The following is a 21,505-nucleotide window of genomic DNA, read 5'->3' as shown; positions in this document are numbered from 1 at the left end:
TTTAGAAGCTTTGCAATTTTAAGAGTGCTGCATCCCTCTGCAAGATATCTCACTATTTTTGACTTTTCTGAGCCTGTCAAGTCCTTCTTTTGACCCATTTTGCCAAAGGAAAGGAAGTTGCCTAATAATTATGCACACCTGATATAGGGTGTTGATGTCATTAGACCACACCCCTTATCATTACAGAGATGCACATCACCTAATATGCTTAATTGGTAGTAGGCTTTCGAGCCTATACAGCTTGGAGTAAGACAACATGAATAAAGAGGATGATGTGGTCAAAATATTCATTTGCCTAATAATTCTGCACTCCCTGTATTTAGTTTTAAATGGGATTAATTTAGTTCATAATAGAAATATTATTTAGATTTATTTAATTAATATTTAAGTTAGGGGGGTATTAGGGTTAGTGTTAGACTTAGGTTTAGGGGTTAATAAATTTATTACAGTGGCGGCGGTGTAGTGGGGAGCAGGATAGGGGTTAATAAATGTATTATAGGTGGCGACAGTGTAGGGGGGGCAGATTAGGGGTTAATAAATTTAATATAGGTTGCGGCAGGGTCCGGGAGTGGCAGTTTAGGGGTTAAACTATTTATTTAGTTGCAGCGAGGTGCGGGATCGGCAGGATAGGGGTTAATAACTTTATTATAGAGGGCGGCGGTATAGGGGGGGCAGGATAGGGGTTACTAGGTATAATGTAGGTGGCAGTGGGCTCCGGGAGTGGTGGTTTAGGGGTTAATACATTTATTATAGTTGTGGCGGTGTTAGGGAGCGGCGGTTTAGGGGTTAATATGTATAGAGTAGCTTGTGGCGGGGTCCGGGAGCGGCGGTTTAGGGGGTAATAACTTTTTTTAGTTGCGGCGGTGTAGGGGGGACAGATTAGTGGTCTTTAGACTCGGGGTACATGTTAGGGTGTTAGGTGTAGACATCTCCCATAGGAATCAATGGGATATCTGGCAGCAGTGAACTTACTTTCGCTATGGTCAGACTCCCATTGATTCCTATGGGATCCGCCGCCTCCAGGGCGGCGGATTGAAAACCAGGTACGCTGGGCCGGAAAAGTGCCGAGCGTACCTGCTAGTTTTTTGATAACTAGCAAAAGTAGTCAGATTGTGCCGCACTTGTGTGCGGAACATCTGGAGTAACGTAAGTATCGATCTGTGTCGTACTGAGTCTGGCGGATCGAAGTTTACGTCACAAAATTCTACTTTTGCCGGTCTCTAGCCTTTGATAACTAAGGCGAATCAGCCTCGCCACAAATACGCTGCAGAATTCCAGCGTATTTGAGGTTGACGGCTTGATAACTAGGCCCCACAGTGTAAGTGTTCTAATAAAGTTGAATTCTTGGATCTGACAATCTCAAAAAGTAATGATAGATTAGTGACTGACACATATAGGAAAGCTACTGCTACTAATAATATCTTACACGCACAGAGCAATCACCATCCTTCCACAATTAATAGCCTCCCATATGGTGAATACCTTAGAATAAGGAGAAACTGTACAGACATAAATTCTTTCAAAAAGGCAGCATCAGAACTACGTGATAGACTCCTCCAACGGGCGCTACTCAAAAAAACTGTTAGCAAGGGCATATCAAAAAGCCCTAAAAACAGATAGGTCTGATCTTCTCATATCTAAAAACAAAAAATGTGTATCAGAGGAAACCACTCTAAGATTTATTTCTACTTATAGCAATCAAAGTGAACATGTAAGCTCAATAGTGAAAAGACACGAGCATATTCTTCTAAGTGATGAAAGGTTAAAGGGATTACTACCTGATAAGCCTTCTTTCACCTTTAGGCGTGCCAGGAATATTAATGACAGCTTATCACAAAGTCACTTTGACAGAAACAGGAATAAAAAACCAATCTATCAAGGCTCCACACCCTGTGGTCATTGCAAAACCTGCCAATTTATGAGTAAAAAGGAATTTATCACTGACAGATTTTCAAAAAAGTGGAAAATTAAAACACATATTAACTGCCAGAGTGATAATGTCATCTACTGTCTATCATGCTCGTGCAATTTGATATACACAGGCATGACAACACGTAAATTGAGTAGAAGAATAACAGAATACCTATGTAACATACGCAATGCCCAAAAGGATGAAAAAGAAGGCAAAAAAATAACAAGCGTAGCTAAACATTTTTTGTCACACCACGCAGGTAAAACCACATCCTTCAAATGTTGGGGCATTGAAAGAGTTAAACCAGGTATTAGAGGTGGCAACACCGAAAATGTTCTGTTACAAAAGGAAACAGGCTGGATATTTAAACTAAATTCAGTCATGCCACACGGAATGAATGAAGCTAATAATTATTGGGTATTCCTTTAATATAAGTAGAATAATCAGAAATGAGTGAGTCTCTGATAATGATTTCATTTGTGTTATCTATGATAGGCAACATTTTAGGTTGCAAATATCAAGGAATAACAACCAAAGATATGTATGTTTGATAATATTTAGAAGTCATAATCACATAAGGGCTCTATTTTTATATTTATCAATATTTATCTTTGAATTACAGCACATTGACAGCTCATTGTCTGTAGTGCCGCCCGTAGTGCTATTTTTAATAGGTTCTTGTTGCCATTTCCTATGCTAGCCAAAATTGGACTCTAACTTTTTCTGACTCCTATACATATCACTACCCTCAGGTATATACCATAAATTATACATAATGTTTTTCATAATTAATGCATATGTATTTTCCTACTAATGCAATAAAATGAGCAATACCATGAGACTTGCCAAACTAGGTTCAAGCCAGAAGATTAGAATATAGATTATGTATATCAGGTCCATATAATGAATCAATGGTATAGTAATGCATGACACACCACACTCTTAACTATAGGATATTATTGAACTTTAACATTTGCAATATCAACTTGCATAAAATACTAAAAATATTAATGTGGAGATGCAATTTTATAGCTACCACTTACAAGTGTTCAAAGTAGTGAACTCACAAGGGTTAATAATCATTGTTATCACATAGGGTACAATATACGGAATTTACACAGTGCCCTGTGTAACTTCATGTTGTGAGTAACGACCCTAGAGTTCATTTGAACAGAAAAATATGTTATATTATACCTTTGGAAAGAAATACAAACTATGAACTAAAGTGATATGACATAACTGCTTATAAGCGAATACACGGCCCATACAATATATTTTTTTTTCCATCACATATTGAGCTAATATAAACACCTTAATGTTCATGTAAATCCTATTTAGACATGGTGACCAATGAGAGTGATTGTATAGTGTGTTTGGAGACAGGATCTCATATAAATCATCCAACTGTTATCAACGGCACACATATGACAGATGAAGGTGAACCCAAATGTAACACACAGCGTGCTAACCGAACGGACACTGAACAAGATTAACATAGCGAGAGTTAGCTTCTTATGGACCATATGACAACACGTTAGTAAGCCTCCACATCAGGATGACACATATTAGTTGACGCATGAGTTGCAAGGTGGGTTTTATTGCAGGAATTTGGTGTAGCCTTTTAGCCACTTGATTACGGCACACACAGGATGTAGAGAACCCACTTGAGCTTGACACATATCGTGATAAAAGTTGTGAACATCAGATTGTAACGGACTAATTGGAAGTGTGCATATGATGTAATGAATGTTAGAGGTCTACATACAATTCAGTAAATGATCGTTAATAGCGATCTGCTATGTTTATGTCACGTAACGGTTTGTGTTTTACAAGAAACTGACTCACAATACTTCGGCAAGCCCTTCTCTAACATTGCTGGCTTACGATTGGTGTTTGAAACAGTAGTTAGATCCAATCAGACCGCAACCGGCAATTACGCCCATTACATACCGCTTCACGTTGGCTACTGACTGGGCGGTTTGTCACACAGGATAGGGATTGGCTAAGAACTCACACACAAGCACTACTTAAGAGGGTGGCACCCGGGCCTCGGCTTGAACGATCACATTGAGAAAGGCTGAATAATACAGCCGAAACGCGTTTGTGCTTGCAGTAAGCAAATTTTTGTGCACAATTTGTTGGTTTTACCACTGTCCCTAGTCCCTGACACCTGAAGCCGAAGGAGCTGCTATCGGCCAGGAAACAGGGGGGCTGGGTGTACAGTTTTAGTGCTGGTACTCTATCAAGGTAGATTCAATTTTTTAAACTCTTACTCATTTAGTAATGAGTGCTATTTAAACCCTATACCTTTTTTGGTTCTCTTACCAATCCCCCTGTGTATGCGATTCTCTTATTGCCATATTACTTGAGAACTTCCTAACCATATTGAAGCTCTTTTGAAAATATTCTCGGTCTATTTCAGGGAAATCTTGTTGCCATATACATAAAAGACTATTTATTCTTGCCTCTGCATCCATAGACACGAGCAATCGATACATATATGAGATAGAATGATTTCCAGTGGAAAACATGTTCATAGCGGAATCTAGTGGGCCTAATGACCAGACATCTCCCTCTGAGGCCTCTTGATTATAGAAAAAATGCCTAATTTGGAGATAAGCAAAAAATGATTTCCTATCTAAATTAAATTCTCTAGTTAGAGTTTCAAATGATTTCATATGTTTAGAGAGCGGATCTACCATCTGACGCAAAAAAAAAAATGATTTGCTGACCATTTCCCAAAAGCAGATGTACAGCCACTTTCAAAATCCGGATTTCCTCTAATAGGTAAATATTTAGAGAGGGTATGCCTAATCTCTAAGTGTTTACAAATTTTAAGCCAAGCTATGATTACATTATTAATTGTATATTTTAATGTAGGCTTTCGAACCTTTGAATGGTGTGAGACATGTAATATTGCTTTCAGCGCATAGGGTGATATTATATTCTCCTCAATCTCTAAGCTGGTAACGTAATTGGCTTCAGTTAGCCAATCCAAAGCTATTCTGGCAAAACAAGCAAGATTATATTTTACCAGATTTGGAAAGGCAAATCCGCCCATTTCTTTTGGATGCATTAGTCTAGCTAATGCAATCCACGGTTTTTTAGAAGCCCACAAAAAATGCGAGCAGCCTGCATTAAATTTTTTAATATCGACCTTCTGTATAAATACAGGAACATTCTGAATAACAAATAAGATTTTTGGGAGAGTTTGCATTGTAATTAACGCAATCCTTGCTGAAAGTGACAGTGGTAACCTACTCCATTTCTGCATCTCAAAGAGACACTTCCTCCAGATAGGGGTAAAATTTATGTCATACCATTCTTCTGGATTTCTAGAAATATTAATTCCTAAATATTTAATAGAATTATCGGTTAGTTTAAAGGGATTTTCCAAAAGACTATTTCTGTTTTTAATTATCCACAGAATCTCTGATTTAGATATATTTACTCTATAATCAGTAAAGTTGCTAAATTCCGCTAATAGATTGACTAAGATTGGAATATTTTTCATAGAATTCCTTATATAAAATAAGATATCATCAGTGTAGAGGGATAATATCATCTTGTGTTGCTTTATCTTAATGCCCTCTAGTATTTCTCTACTCTTTATAGCTAAGGGCTCTATAGCCAGATCAAATAACAGGGGTGAGAGGGGACACCCCTGTCTCGTTCCTTTACATAGAGTTATAGGAGGAGGTATGAGATGGGATTCTGATATAATAGAGAGCTATATGTAAAGAAATGTCCTGAAAAGCCAAAGTTGCTTAATGTTGTAAATAAGTGATCGCATAGGACAGAGTCAAAGGCTTTTTCCGCGTCAACTGTCAGAAAGGCAAAATCTTGCTTTGTATCTGACCCTGTCCTATGGGATTCTAATATGTATTCGATCAGCATCATAGCCTTTCTTATATTTTTCTGTGCTGTTCACCCTGGTATAAAACCAGTTTGATCTGGATGAATGACATCTCCTATAATTTTTTTAAGATGGGAAGCTAATATATTTGCTAAAATTTTATAATCATTATTGAGGAGAGAAATTGGTCTGTATGCATCAAGTGAATTAGGATCCTTATCCTTCTTTAAGATGAGTGTGATATTGTAGGCCGTGAAAGTTTGGGAAGGTTTAGAATGCAAGAGAAAATAATTATTAAACAGTTTAGTCAGTGTGGGGGCAATCTCTTCCGTGAGTACTTTATAAAATTCAATGGGAAGTTGGTCAGGGCCTGGGGCCTTCCCTAACGTTGATTCTTTAATAACTTTTAAAACCTCCTCCATTGTGATCTCTTTGTTTATTATATTCAACTGTACTTCGGAAATTTTTGGCGACTTAATGCTATTCCAGAACCTACTTTTCAACTCCTGGTTAACTTCAGCAGGGGCATATAACTTTTGAAAAAATAAATAAAATTGTCTATTAATATCCTTTGGGGTGTTGTATTTTTGACCTTCAGATACTATTGAACCGATATAATTATTTTTCCTTTTGCTTTTCGAAATAGTCGCAAGCATTTTTGCTGCATTCTTAGTGAGAGGAGGGACAGTGTAGCTGCTGCTGATTTAATAGGGAAATTGATAGCTAGGCTAGTGTATTCAGTGTCCACTACAGTCCTGAAGGACTCATCTGATCTCTGCTGTAAGGACAGCACCCCAAAAAGCCCTTTTTAGGGCTAGAACATCAGTCTGTTTTTTTTTCCCCTGTGTAATCTAATTGCAGTTGCCTGCCTGCCACTCATATCTGGTGTAACAGTAGTGTAATTATAACAAAACAAACTTTTTTGACTGTGAAACATCAGTCTGCTAGTGTAATCTAATTGCAGTTGCCTGCCTACCAGCGTGTGTGCCAGGCCCACTTGCCCAGTGCCACCACTCATATCTGGTGTAACAGTAGTGTAAATTTAAAAAAAAAAAAACTTTTTTGACTGTGAAACATCAGTCTGCTAGTGTAATCTAATTGCAGTTGCCTGCCTGTCAGCGTGTGTGCCAGGCCCACTTGCCCAGTGCCACCACTCATATCTGGTGTAACAGTAGTAAAATTAAAAAAAAAAAAAATTGACTGTGAAACATCACTCTGCTAGTGTAATCTAATTGCAGTTGCCTGCCTGCCAGCGTGTGTGCCAGACCCACTTGCCCAGTGCCACCACTCATATCTGGTGTAACAGTAGTGTAAATTTAAAAAAAACAAAAACTTTTTTGACTGTGAAACATCAGTCTGCTAGTGTAATATTATTGCAGTTGCCTGCCTGCTAGCATGTGTGCCAGGCTCACAGCGTATACTGTGCCCACTTGCCCAGTGCCACCACTCATATCTAGTGTAACAGTAGTGTAAATTTAAAAAAAAAACTTTTTTGACTGTGAAACATCAGTCTGCTTCTGTAATCTAATTGCAGTTGCCTGCCTGCCAGTGTGTGTGCCAGACCCACTTGCCCAGTGCCACCACTCATATCTGGTGTAACAGTAGTGTAATTTTTAAAAAAAAACTTTTTTGACTGTGAAACATCTGTCTGCTTGTGTAATCTAATTGCAGTTGCCTGCCTGCCAGCGTGTGTGCCAGGCCCACTTGCCCAGTGCCACCACTCATATCTGGTGTAACAGTAGTGTAAATTTAAAAGAAAAAACTTTTTTAACTGTGAAAAATCAGTCTGCTTCTGTAATCTAATTGCAGTTGCCTGCCTGCCAGTGAGTGTGACAGGCCCACTTGCCCAGTGCCACCACTCATATCTGGTGTAACAGTAGTGTAAACTTAAAAAAAAAAACTTTTTTGATTGTGAAACATCAGTCTGCTAGTGTAATCTAATTGCAGTTGCCTGCCTGCCAGCGTGTGCCAGGCTCACAGCATATACTGTGCCCACTTGCCCAGTGCCACCACTCATATCTGGTGTAACAGTAGTGTAAATTTAAAAAAAAAAACTTTTTTGACTGTGAAACATCAGTCTGCTTGTGTAATCTAATTGCAGTTGCCTGCCTGCCAGCGTGTGTGCCAGGCCCACTTGCCCAGTGCCACCACTCATATCTGGTGTAACAGTAGTGTAAATTTAAAAAAAAAACTTTTTTGACTGTGAAACATCAGTCTGCTTGTGTAATCTAATAGCAGTTGCCTGCCTGCCAGCGTGTATGCCAGGCCCACTTGCCCAGTGCCACCACTCATATCTGGTGTAACAGTAGTTTAAATTTTAAAAAAAAAATTTGACTGTGAAACATCAGTTTTCTTGTGTAATCTAATTGCAGTTGCCCGCCTGCCAGCGTGTGTGCCAGGCCGACTTGCCCAGTGCCACCACTCATATCTGGTGTAACAGTAGTAAAATTAAAAAAAAAAAAAATTGACTGTGAAACATCACTCTGCTAGTGTAATCTAATTGCAGTTGCCTGCCTGCCAGCGTGTGTGCCAGGCCCACTTGCCCAGTGCCACCACTCATATCTGGTGTAACAGTAGTGTAAATTTAAAAAAAAAAAAAAAACTTTTTTGACTGTGAAACATCAGTCTGCTAGTGTAATCTTATTGCAGTTGCCTGCCTGCCAGCATGTGTGCCAGGCTCACAGCGTATACTGTGCCCACTTGCCCAGTGCCACCACTCATATCTGGTGTAACAGTAGTGTAAATTTAAAAAAAAACTTTTTTGACTGTGAAAGATCAGTCTGCTTCTGTAATCTAATTGCAGTTGCCTGCCTGCCAGTGTGTGTGCCAGGCCCACTTGCCCAGTGCCACCACTCATATCTGGTGTAACAGTAGTGTAATTATTTTAAAAAAAAACTTTTTGACTGTGAAACATTACTCTGCTAGTGTAATCTAATTGCAGTTGCCTGCCTGCCAGCATGTGTGCCAGACCCACTTGCCCAGTGCCACCACTCATATCTGGTGTAACAGTAGTGTAAATTAAAAAAAATAATAATCTTTTTTTGACTGTGAAACATCAGTCTGCTAGTGTAATCTTATTGCAGTTGCCTGCCTACCAGCATGTGTGCCAGGCTCACAGCGTATACTGTGCCCACTTGCCCAGTGCCACCACTCATATCTAGTGTAACAGTAGTGTAAATTTAAAAAAAAAAAAACTTTTTTGACTGTGAAACATCAGTCTGCTAGTGTAATCTTATTGCAGTTGCCTGCCTACCAGCATGTGTGCCAGGCTCACAGCGTATACTGTGCCCACTTGCCCAGTGCCACCACTCATATCTGGTGTAACAGTAGTGTAAATTTTAAAAAAAACTTTTTAGACTGTGAAAGATCAGTCTGCTTCTGTAATCTAATTGCAGTTGCCTGCCTGCCAGTGTGTGTGCCAGGCCCACTTGCCCAGTGCCACCACTCATATCTGGTGTAACAGTAGTTTAAATTTAAAAAAAAAAATTTGACCGTGAAACATCAGTTTGCTTGTGTAATCTAATTGCAGTTGCCCGCCTTCCAGCGTGTGTGCCAGGCCCACTTGCCCAGTGCCACCACTCATATCTGGTTTAACAGTAGTGTAAATTTAAAAAAAAAAACTTTTTGACTGTGAAACATCAGTCTGCTAGTGTAATCTAATTGCAGTTGCCTGTCTGCCAGTGTGTGTGCCAGGCTCACAGCGTATACTGTGCCCACTTGCCCAGTGCCACCACTCATATCTGGTGTAACAATAGTGTAAATTTAAAAAAAAACTTTTTTGACTGTGAAACATCAGTCTGCTTCTGTAATCTAATTGCAGTTGCCTGCCTGCCAGTGTGTGTGCCAGGCCAACTTGCCCAGTGCCACCACTCATATCTGGTGTAACAGTAGTGTAATTTTTTTAAAAAAAATACTTTTTTGACTGTGAAACATCAGTCTGCTTGTGTAATCTAATTGCAGTTGCCTGCCTGCCAGCGTGTGTGCCAGGCCCACTTGCCCAGTGCCACCACTCATATCTGGTGTAACAGTAGTGTAAATTTAAAAAAAAAAACTTTTTTGACTGTGAAAAATCAGTCTGCTTCTGTAATCTAATTGCAGTTGCCTGCCTGCCAGCGTGTGTGCCAGGCCCACTTGCCCAGTGCCACCACTCATAACTGGTGTAACAGTAGTGTAAACTTTAAAAAAAAAAACTTTTTTGATTGTGAAACATCAGTCTGCTAGTGTAATCTAATTGCAGTTGCCTGTCTGCTAGCGTGTGTGCCAGGCTCACAGCGTATACTGTGCCCACTTGCCCAGTGCCACCACTCATATCTGGTGTAACAGTAGTGTAAATTTAAAAAAAAAAACTTTTTTGACTGTGAAACATCAGTCTGCTTGTGTAATCTAATTGCAGTTGCCTCCCTGCCAGCGTGTGTGCCAGGCCCACTTGCCCAGTGCCACCACTCATATCTGGTGTAACAGTAGTGTAAATTTTTTTTAAAAAAAACATAATTTATGTAAGAACTTACCTGATAAATTCATTTCTTTCATATTAACAAGAGTCCATGAGCTAGTGACGTATGGGATATACATTCCTACCAGGAGGGGCAAAGTTTCCCAAACCTTAAAATGCCTATAAATACACCCCTCACCACACCCACAAATCAGTTTAACGAATAGCCAAGAAGTGGGGTGATAAGAAAAAAAAAAAAAGTGCGAAGCATATAAAATAAGGAATTGGAATAATTGTGCTTTATACAAAAAAATCATAACCACCACAAAAAAGGGTGGGCCTCATGGACTCTTGTTAATATGAAAGAAATGAATTTATCAGGTAAGTTCTTACATAAATTATGTTTTCTTTCATGTAATTAACAAGAGTCCATGAGCTAGTGACGTATGGGATAATGACTACCCAAGATGTGGATCTTTCCACACAAGAGTCACTAGAGAGGGAGGGATAAAATAAAGACAGCCAATTCCTGCTGAAAATAATCCACACCCAAAATAAAGTTTAACAAAAAACATAAGCAGAAGATTCAAACTGAAAACGCTGCCTGAAGAACTTTTCTACCAAAAACTGCTTCAGAAGAAGAAAATACATCAAAATGGTAGAATTTAGTAAAAGTATGCAAAGAGGACCAAGTTGCTGCTTTGCAGATCTGGTCAACCGAAGCTTCATTCCTAAACGCCCAGGAAGTAGATACTGACCTAGTAGAATGAGCTGTAATTCTCTGAGGCGGAATTTTACCCGACTCAACATAGGCAAGATGAATTAAAGATTTCAACCAAGATGCCAAAGAAATGGCAGAAGCTTTCTGGCCTTTCCTAGAACCGGAAAAGATAACAAATAGACTAGAAGTCTTACAGAAAGATTTCGTAGCTTCAACATAATATTTCAAAGCTCTAACAACATCCAAAGAATGCAACGATTTCTCCTTAGAATTCTTAGGATTAGGACATAATGAAGGAACCACAATTTCTCTACTAATGTTGTTGGAATTCACAACTTTAGGTAAAATTCAAAAGAAGTTCGCAACACCGCCTTATCCTGATGAAGAATCAGAAAAGGAGACTCACAAGAAAGAGCAGATAATTCAGAAACTCTTCTGGTAGAAGAGATGGCCAAAAGGAACAAAACTTTCCAAGAAAGTAATTTAATATCCAATGAATGCATAGGTTCAAATGGAGGAGCTTGAAGAGCCCCCAGAACCAAATTCAAACTCCAGGAGGAGAAATTGACTTAATGACAGGCTTTATACGAACCAAAGCTTGTACAAAACAATGAATATCAGGAAGAATAGCAATCTTTCTGTGAAAAAGAACAGAAAGAGCAGAGATTTGACCTTTCAAGGAACTTGCGGACAAACCCTTATCTAAACCATCCTGAAGAAATTGTAATATTCTCGGTATTCTAAAAGAATGCCAAGAAAAATGATGAGAAAGACACCAAGAAATATAAGTCTTCCAGACTCTATAATATATCTCTCTGGATACAAATTTACGAGCCTGTAACATAGTATTAATCACAGAGTCAGAGAAACCTCTTTGACCAAGAATCAAGCGTTCAATCTCCATACCTTTAAATTTAAGGATTTCAGATCCTGATGGAAAAAAGGACCTTGAGACAAAAGGTCTGGTCTTAACGGAAGAGTCCACGGTTGGCAAGAGGCCATCCGGACAAGATCCGCATACCAAAACCTGTGAGGCCATGCCGGAGCTACCAGCAGAACAAACTAGCATTCCTTCAGAATCTTGGAGATTACTCTTGGAAGAAGAACTAGAGGCGGAAAGATATAGGCAGGATGATACTTCCAAGGAAGTGAAAATGCATCCACTGCCTCCGCCTGAAGATCCCGGGATCTAGACAGATACCTGGGAAGTTTCTTGTTTAGATGAGAAGCCATCAGATCTATTTCTGGAAGTTCCCACATTTGAACAATCTGAAGAAATACCTCTGGGTGAAGAGACCATTCGCCCGGATGCAACGTTTGGCGACTGAGATAATCCGCTTTCCAATTGTCCATACCTGGGATATAAACCGCAGAGATTAGACAGGAGCTGGATTCCGCCCAAACCAAAATTCGAGATACTTCTTTCATAGCCAGAGGACTGTGAGTCCCTCCTTGATGATTGATGTATGCCACAGTTGTGACATTGTCTTATCTGAAAACAATGAACAACTCTCTCTTCAGAAGAGGCCAAGACTGAAGAGCTCTGAAGATTGCACGGAGTTCCAAAATATTGATCGGAAATCTCACCTCCTGAGATTCCCAAACCCCTTGTGCCGTCAGAGACCCCCACACAGCTCCCCAACCTGTAAGACTTGAATCTGTTGAGATTATAGTCCAGGTCGGAAGAACAAAGAAGCCCCCTGAACTAAACGATGGTGATCTGTCCACCATGTCAGAGAGTGTCGTAAAATCGGTTTAAAGATATTAATTGAGATATCTTTGAGTAATCCCTGCACCATTGGTTCAGCATACAGAGCTGAAGAGGTCGCATGTGAAAACGAGCAAAGGAGATCGCATCCGATGCGGCAGTCCTAAGACCCAACATTTCCATGCATAAGGCTACCAAAGGGAATGATTGTGACTGAAGGTTTTGACAAGCTGATATCAATGTTAAACTGCTCTTGTCTGACAAGGACAGAGTCATAGACACTGAATTTATCTAGAAACCTAAAAAGGTTACCCTTGTCTGAGGAATCAATGAACTGAATGGTAAATTGATCCTCCAACCATGAACTTGAAGAAACAACACAAGTCGATTCGTATGAGAAGACTGAGCAAGTACCAAGATATCGTCCAAATAAGGAAATACCAAAACCCTATTCTCTGATTACAGAAGAAGGGCACCGAGAACCTTTGAAAAAAATTCTTGGAACTGAGGCTAGACCAAACAGTAGAGCCACAAAACTGGTAATGCTTGTCTAAAAAGAGAATCTCAGACACTAAAAGTGATCTGGATGAATCGGAATATGCAGATACACATCCTGTAAATCTATTGTAGACATATAATGCCCTTGCTAAACAAAAGGCAGGATAGTCCTACAGTAACCATCTTGAATGTTGGTATCCTAACATAACGATTCAATAATGATAGATCCAGAACTGGTCTGAAGGAATTGACCTTCTTTGGTACAATGAAGAGATAAAATAAAACCCCAGCCCCTGTTCCAGAACTGGAACTGGCATAAATACTCCAGCCAACTCTAGATCTGAAACACATTTCAGAAATGCTGAGCCTTGCTGTGTCAACTGGGACACGGGAAAGAAAAGAATCTCTTAGCAGGAGGCCTTAACTTGAAGCCAATTCTGTACCTTTCTGAAACAATGTTTCTGAAACCAGAGATTAAGAACGGAATTGATCCAAATTTCTTTGAAGAAAACGTAATCTACCCCATACCAGCTGAGCTGGAATAAGGGCCGCACCTTCATAGGTACTTAGGAGCTGACTATAGGTTTCTATAAGGCTTGGATATATTCCAAACTGGAAATAGTTTCCAAACTGATACCGCTCCTGAGGATGAAGGATCAGGCTTTTGTTCCTTGTTGTGAGGAAAGGAACGAAATGATTATTTACCCTGGAAAGAAAGGGAAAGCAAAGTTGACTTAGAAGACATGTCAGCATTCCAAGTTTAATCCATAAAGCTTTTCTAGCTAAAATAGCTAGAGACATATACCTGACATCAACTCTAATGATATCAAAAGATGGTATCACCAATAAAATAATTAGCATGTTATAATAATAATGCTATAAAATTATGATCTGTTACCTGTTGCGCTAAAGCTTCTAACCAAAAAGTTGAAGCTGCAGCAACATCCGCTAAAAATATAGCAGGTCTAAGAAGATTACCTGAACATAAGTAAGCTTTTCTTAGAAAAGATTCAATTTTCCTATCTAAAGGATCCTTAAATGAAGTACTATCTGCCATAGGAATAGTAGTACATTAGCAGGAGTAGAGACAGCCCCATAACCTTAGGGATTTTTGTCCCAAAAAACTCTAATCTGTCAGATGGCACAGGATATAATTTGCTTAAACGTCTAGGAGGAGTAAATAAATTACCCAAATTATTCCATTCCCTGGAAATTACTTCAGAAATAGCATCAGGGAGATAAAACACTTCTGGAATAACTACAGGAGATTTAAAAACCTTATTTAAACGTTTACATTTAGTATCAAGAGGACCAGAATCCTCTATTTCTAATGCAAATAACACTTCTTTAAGTAAAGAATGAATAAATTCCATCTTGAACAAATACAAAGATTTATCAGCATCAACCTCTGAGACAGAAACCTCTGAACCAGAAGAACCATTATCAGTATCAGAATGATGATGTTCATTTAAAAATTCATCTGAAAAAAAAGAGAAGTTTTAAAAGACTTTTATGTATACTAGAAGGAGAAATAACAGACATAGCCTTCTTAATGGATTTAAAAAATAAAATCTCTTATGTTATCAGGAACACTCTGAAAATTAGATGTTGACGGACAGCAACAGGTAATGTAATAGTACTAAAGGAAATTTTATCTGCATTAATAAGTTTGACATGACATGCAATACAAATAATAGCTGGAGAAACAGATACCAAAAGTTTATAGCAGACTTAGCTTGGTAGCTCCAGCACTGTGCAGTGATTTTCCTGTAGTATCTTCTGACTCAGTTGCAACGTGGAACATCTTGCAATATGTAAAAGAAAAAAACAACATATAAAGCAAAATTGATCAAATTCCTTAAATGACAGTTTCAGGAATGGGAAAAAAATGCCAGTGAACAAGCTTCTAGCAACCAGAAGCAATAAATAAAGAGACTTAAATAATGTGGAGACAAAAATGACGCCCATATTTTTTAGCGCCAAAAAAGACGCCCACATTATTTGACGCCTAAAATGTTTTTGGCGCCAAAAATGACGCCACATCCGGAACGCCGACATCTTTGACGCAAAATAACGTAAAAAAATGACGCAACTTCTGGCGACACGTATGACGCCGGAAACGGAAAAGAATTTTTGCGCCAAAAAAGTCCGCGCCAAGAATGACGCAATAAAATGAAGCATTTTCAGCCCCCGCGAGCCTAACAGCCCACAGGGAAAAAAGTCAAATTTTTGAGGTAAGAAAAAGTATGATAATTCAATGCATAATCCCAAATATGAAACTGACTGTCTGGAAATAAGGAAAGTTGAACATTCTGAGTCAAGGCAAATAAATGTTTGAATACATATATTTAGAACTTTATAAATAAAGTGCCCAACCATAGCTTAGAGTGTCACAGAAAATAAGACTTACTTACCCCAGGACACTCATCTACATGTTTGTAGAAAGCCAAACCAGTACTGAAACGAGAATCAGTAGAGGAAATGGTAAATATAAGAGTATATCGTCGATCTGAAAAAGGAGGTAAGAGATGAATCTCTACGACCGATAACAGAGAACCTTATGAAATAGACCCCGTAGAAGGAGATCACTGCATTCAATAGGCAATACTCTCTTCACATCCCTCTGACATTCACTGCACGCTGAGAGGAAAACCGGGCTCCAACTTGCTGCGGAGCGCATATCAACGTAGAATCTAGCACAAACTTACTTCACCACCTCCCTTGGAGGCAAAGTTTGTAAAACTGATTTGTGGGTGTGGTGAGGGGTGTATTTATAGGCATTTTAAGGTTTGGGAAACTTTGCCCCTCCTGGTAGGAATGTATATCCCATACGTCACTAGCTCATGGACTCTTGTTAATTACATGAAAGAAAACTTTTTTTACTGTGAAACATCAGTCTGCTTGTGTAATCTAATAGCAGTTGCCTGCCTGCCAGCATGTATGCCAGGCCCACTTGCCCAGTGCCACCACTCATATCTGGTGTAACAGTAGTTTAAATTTAAAAAAAAAATTTGACTGTGAAACATCAGTTTTCTTGTGTAATCTAATTGCAGTTGCCCGCCTGCCAGCGTGTGTAAAAGGCCCACTTGCCCAGTGCCACCACTCATATCTGGTTTAACAGTAGTGTAAATTTAAAAAAAAAATCTTTTTTGACTGTGAAACATCAGTCTGCTTGTGTAATCTAATTGCAGTTGCCTGCCTGCCAGCGTGTGTGCCAGGCCCACTTGCCCAGTGCCACCACTCATATCTGGTGTAACAGTAGTGTAAATTAAAAAAAAAAACTTTTTTGACTGTGAAAAATCAGTCTGCTTCTGTAATCTAATTGCAGTTGCCTGCCTGTCAGTGTGTGTGACAGGCCCACTTGCCCAGTGCCACCACTCATATCTGGTGTAACAGTAGTGTAAATTAAAAAAAAAAAACTTTTTTGACTGTGAAACATCAGTCTGCTTGTGTAATCTAATTGCAGTTGCCTGCCAGCGTGTGTGCCAGGCCCACTTGCCCAGTGCCACCACTCATAACTGGTGTAACAGTAGTGTAAACTTTAAAAAAAAAAAAAAATTTGATTGTGAAACATCAGTCTGCTAGTGTAATCTAATTGCAGTTGCCTGCCTGCTAGCGTGTGTGCCAGGCTCACAGCGTATACTGTGCCCACTTGCCCAGTGCCACCACTCATATCTGGTGTAACAGTAGTGTAAATTTAAAAAAAAAAAACTTTTTTGACTGTGAAACATCAGTCTGCTTGTGTAATCTAATAACAGTTGCCTCCCTGCCAGCGTGTGTGCCAGGCCCACTTGCCCAGTGCCACCACTCATATCTGGTGTAACAGTAGTGTAAATTTAAAAAAAAAAAACTTTTTTTTACTGTGAAACATCAGTCTGCTAGTGTAATCTAATAGCAGTTGCCTGCCTGCCAGCGTGTATGCCAGGCCTACTTGCCCAGTGCCACCACTCATATCTGGTGTAACAGTAGTTTAAATTTAAAAAAAAAAATTTGACTGTGAAACATCAGTTTTCTTGTGTAATCTAATTGCAGTTGCCCGCCTGCCAGCGTGTGTAAAAGGCCCACTTGCCCAGTGCCACCACTCATATCTGGTTTAACAGTAGTGTAAATTTAAAAAAAAAAAAATTTTTTGACTGTGAAACATCAGTCTGCTAGTGTAATCTAATTGCAGTTGCCTGTCTGCCAGTGTGTGTGCCAGGCTCACAGCGTATACTGTGCCCACTTGCCCAGTGCCACCACTCATATCTGGTGTAACAGTAGTGTAAATTTAAAAAAAAAACTTTTTTGACTGTGAAACATCAGTCTGCTTCTGTAATCTAATTGCAGTTGCCTGCCTGCCAGCGTGTGTTCCAGGCCCACTGGCCCAGTGCCACCACTCATATCTGGTGTAACAGTAGTGTAAATTTTAAAAAAAAATTGACTGTGAAACATCAGTTTGCTTGTGTAATCTAATTGCAGTTGCCCGCCTGCCAACGTGTGTGCAAGGCCCACTTGCCCAGTGCCACCACTCATATCTGGTGTAACAGTAGTGTAAATTTAAAAAAAAAAAAAAACTTTTTTGACTGTGAAACATCAGTCTGCTAGTGTAATCTAATTGCAGTTGCCTGTCTGCCACCATGTGTGCCAGGCTCACAGCGTATACTGTGCCCACTTGTCCAGTGCCACCACTCATATCTGGTGTAACAGTAGTGTAAATTTAAAAAAAAAACCTTTTTTGACTGTGAAAAATCAGTCTGCTTCTGTAATCTAATTGCAGTTGCCTGCCTGCCAGTGTGTGTGACAGGCACACTTGCCCAGTGCCACCACTCATATCTGGTGTAACAGTAGTGTAAATTAAAAAAAAAAAAACTTTTTTGACTGTGAAACATCAGTCTGCTTGTGTAATCTAATTGCAGTTGCCTGCCTGCCAGCGTGTGTGCCAGGCCCACTTGCCCAGTGCCACCACTCATAACTGGTGTAACAGTAGTGTAAACTTTAAAAAAAAAAACTTTTTTGATTGTGAAACATCAGTCTGCTAGTGTAATCTAATTGCAGTTGCCTGCCTGTTAGCGTGTGTGCCAGGCTCACAGCGTATACTGTGCCCACTTGCCCAGTGCCACCACTCATATCTGGTGTAACAGTAGTGTAAATTTAAAAAAAAAAACTTTTTTGACTGTGAAACATCAGTCTGCTTGTGTAATCTAATTGCAGTTGCCTCCCTGCCAGCGTGTGTGCCAGGCCCACTTGCCCAGTGCCACCACTCATATCTGGTGTAACAGTAGTGTAAATTCTTAAAAAAAAAAACTTTTTTTACTGTGAAACATCAGTCTGCTTGTGTAATCTAATAGCAGTTGCCTGCCTGCCAGCGTGTATGCCAGGCCCACTTGCCCAGTGCCACCACTCATATCTGGTGTAACAGTAGTTTAAATTTAAAAAAAAAAATTTGACTGTGAAACATCAGTTTTCTTGTGTAATCTAATTGCAGTTGCCCGCCTGCCAGCGTGTGTAAAAGGCCCACTTGCCCAGTGCCACCACTCATATCTGGTTTAACAGTAGTGTAAATTTAAAAAAAAAATCTTTTTTGACTGTGAAACATCAGTCTGCTTGTGTAATCTAATTGCAGTTGCCTGCCTGCCAGCGTGTGTGCCAGGCCCACTTGCCCAGTGCCACCACTCATATCTGGTGTAACAGTAGTGTAAATTAAAAAAAAAAACTTTTTTGACTGTGAAAAATCAGTCTGCTTCTGTAATCTAATTGCAGTTGCCTGCCTGCCAGTGTGTGTGACAGGCCCACTTGCCCAGTGCCACCACTCATATCCAGTGGAGGCTCCTCCATATGTGCACTGTCGCACGTGAACCCCCAGGGGGCAGAGGAGGGGGGAAAAATGAGCAGAAGAAAAAAAAAAATTAGAAAAAAAAATTATGAAAAATTTTATTTTTATTTTTTTTTTATATTATTTTATATTATATTTATTTATAAATGTATTATTTTCCTGTGTGGTGTCTGTGTCTGTGACTGTGAGACTGTGCAGTGTAACTATAATCATCATGCATATTAGGCTGATGAAACCTGAAAGTGGAAAGGGCTGTTTTGCCTATACTTCTATGTATCGCACGTGCGATATATAGAAGTATAGGCAAAATCACTTTCCACTTTAAAACTGCATTGACTGCAGCGCCACCTACAGGCCAGCCCCATAGCCTTCCTGTTCGCACAGCTCTTAGTGTGCGGGAGCCAGCTGTCACGTGACACTCGCACACTAAGAGCTGAGCTGACTATGTGTGTGGGAGGAGAGGAGGCAGGGGCGTAACAGTTACGCCGTAACTACCAAGTAATATTAAATTTTATGAGAGGGCTTTTGAAAGGGGGGGGAGGAGTTTGCCGCTAGGATGCCTTGTGTAGCTGCAGTTAGAACTGGCCCAGAGAACAGAAGAGATGTTTAATGCGTTGGCTGAACAGACTGAACTTCTAGCTGCTGAAACTGTGAGTGTTAACAAGTAGCCCGGTCACAACATGTTTTTTTATATGTCCTACTCCTATGCTCATTACGACAGCCCACAGTGAGAGTTAGCAGCACAGTCCCTGTGCAGCCATCTCATCTGCAGTCTCTCTCTGCCCAGCAGCACCGTGCAGTGTAAAAGCAGGCTCATCAGGGTTAAAATAGAGCCAGTGCCACGTGGTGTTTGACCCCCACCCTCCATTGTCAGAAACACTACTTGTCTGCTTATTTAGAAATAGCTCAGGACAGGAAAAACAAAACCAAAGCAGCTTTGGTTTTGTTTTTCCTGTCCTGAGCTATTTCTAATTAAACGCCCGCTATTGACACTGTTTATTAGCGGAATCAATGAAATGACATAAGTGAAAAAGTGGCTTTTATTCCAGTTAAGTAAAATATAAGGCAGAGAACAAGGCAAAGCAAAACACGGTTCTAGTTAAAAAGTACAGTGTTTTGCTGTGTCCTGTTCTTCTATGGCTTATATTTTACTGTTCTGAATTACTGAAATAAAACGCTACCGCTATGATAAGTTTGACTACAGAGAGCCATGAGACTGGCTCCTTCTCTAGCTAAACTGGTTGGCCTGCCCTGTTAGCAGAGGATGCTGAGGGAAAGGATGAGGCACAGCAAGGAGGTACCCGGCAGTTACTATAGCCTTAGTTCATTCATAAAAACCCCTGACACTTGCCTTCAAAAACCCTAAATTTATTATTGCATCTAAGACAGAGGTCAGCAGAATCATTTTACACTGCGTGCTGCGCTGCTGTAGGAAGTATGTTAGTGGAGTTAGAACAGGACCCTGGAGACAGCGTGACTCGTGAGTAACAAACATTCATTATATGCTGTCAGTAGTGCCTTAGATGTTTGAAGCTGTTCACACTCCGTTACATGAATATATGCTAATCAAAGACTCAAAGTAGCTGTGTCTGACTCTGTTGGTAGTCTCCCCCCTCCCTGCTCTCATTTCCTCCATTCCCTCTCAAGGCAAAGTGGCATCTCCCTTCCTGCTATCTATCTCTAACCTGCTTGTCATGAGGATGATGTCAATAGGTTATCAGAAAAAAAAAAACACATGGGAAATGTGTTGCTGGGGGTTGGGGATTCCTATTTCAGAATAACTATTAACCCCTTTGTCAGACTTTGCCATAGTGTGTATGTATGAGTGTATTTGTTATGTGTGTGTATATGTTTGTATGAGTTTATATCTGTGTATGTTGGTGTGCATTTGTGTATATATGTATGTATGTGCATATGTATGTATGTGTATGTATATATATATATATATATATATATATATATATATATATATATAATGTGTGTGTGTTTCTTGGGGGTATCACAGCCGGTGCCTCACCAGCATCTGAGCTCAACGCACGTCACTGGTGTGCATGTATGTATTTGTGTGTGTATATGTATTTGTGTGTATGTATATGTGTGTGTGCATGTGTATATGTATGTGTGTGTGCATGTGTATATGTATGTGTGTGTATGTATGTGTGTGTGTGTGTATATATATATATATATATATATACACACACATTAAAATGGGCGGAGCCATCTGAGGGGCGGGGCTAGTGCTCCCCCATCTTCAAAAGTCACCAGCCGCCACTGCTCATATCTGGTGTAACAGTAGTGTAAATTAAAAAAAAAAAACTTTTTTGACTGTGAAACATCAGTCTGCTTGTGTAATCTAATTGCAGTTGCCTGCCAGCGTGTGTGCCAGGCCCACTTGCCCAGTGCCACCACTCATAACTGGTGTAACAGTAGTGTAAACTTTAAAAAAAAAAAAAAAATTTGATTGTGAAACATCAGTCTGCTAGTGTAATCTAATTGCAGTTGCCTGCCTGCTAGCGTGTGTGCCAGGCTCACAGCGTATACTGTGCCCACTTGCCCAGTGCCACCA

This window comes from Bombina bombina, chromosome 6 (assembly GCF_027579735.1).
Source record: "Bombina bombina isolate aBomBom1 chromosome 6, aBomBom1.pri, whole genome shotgun sequence".
Taxonomy (NCBI): Eukaryota; Metazoa; Chordata; class Amphibia; order Anura; family Bombinatoridae; genus Bombina; species Bombina bombina.
The sequence above is the reverse complement of the archived record's forward strand: the minus strand, read 5'-3'. Positions refer to the sequence as shown.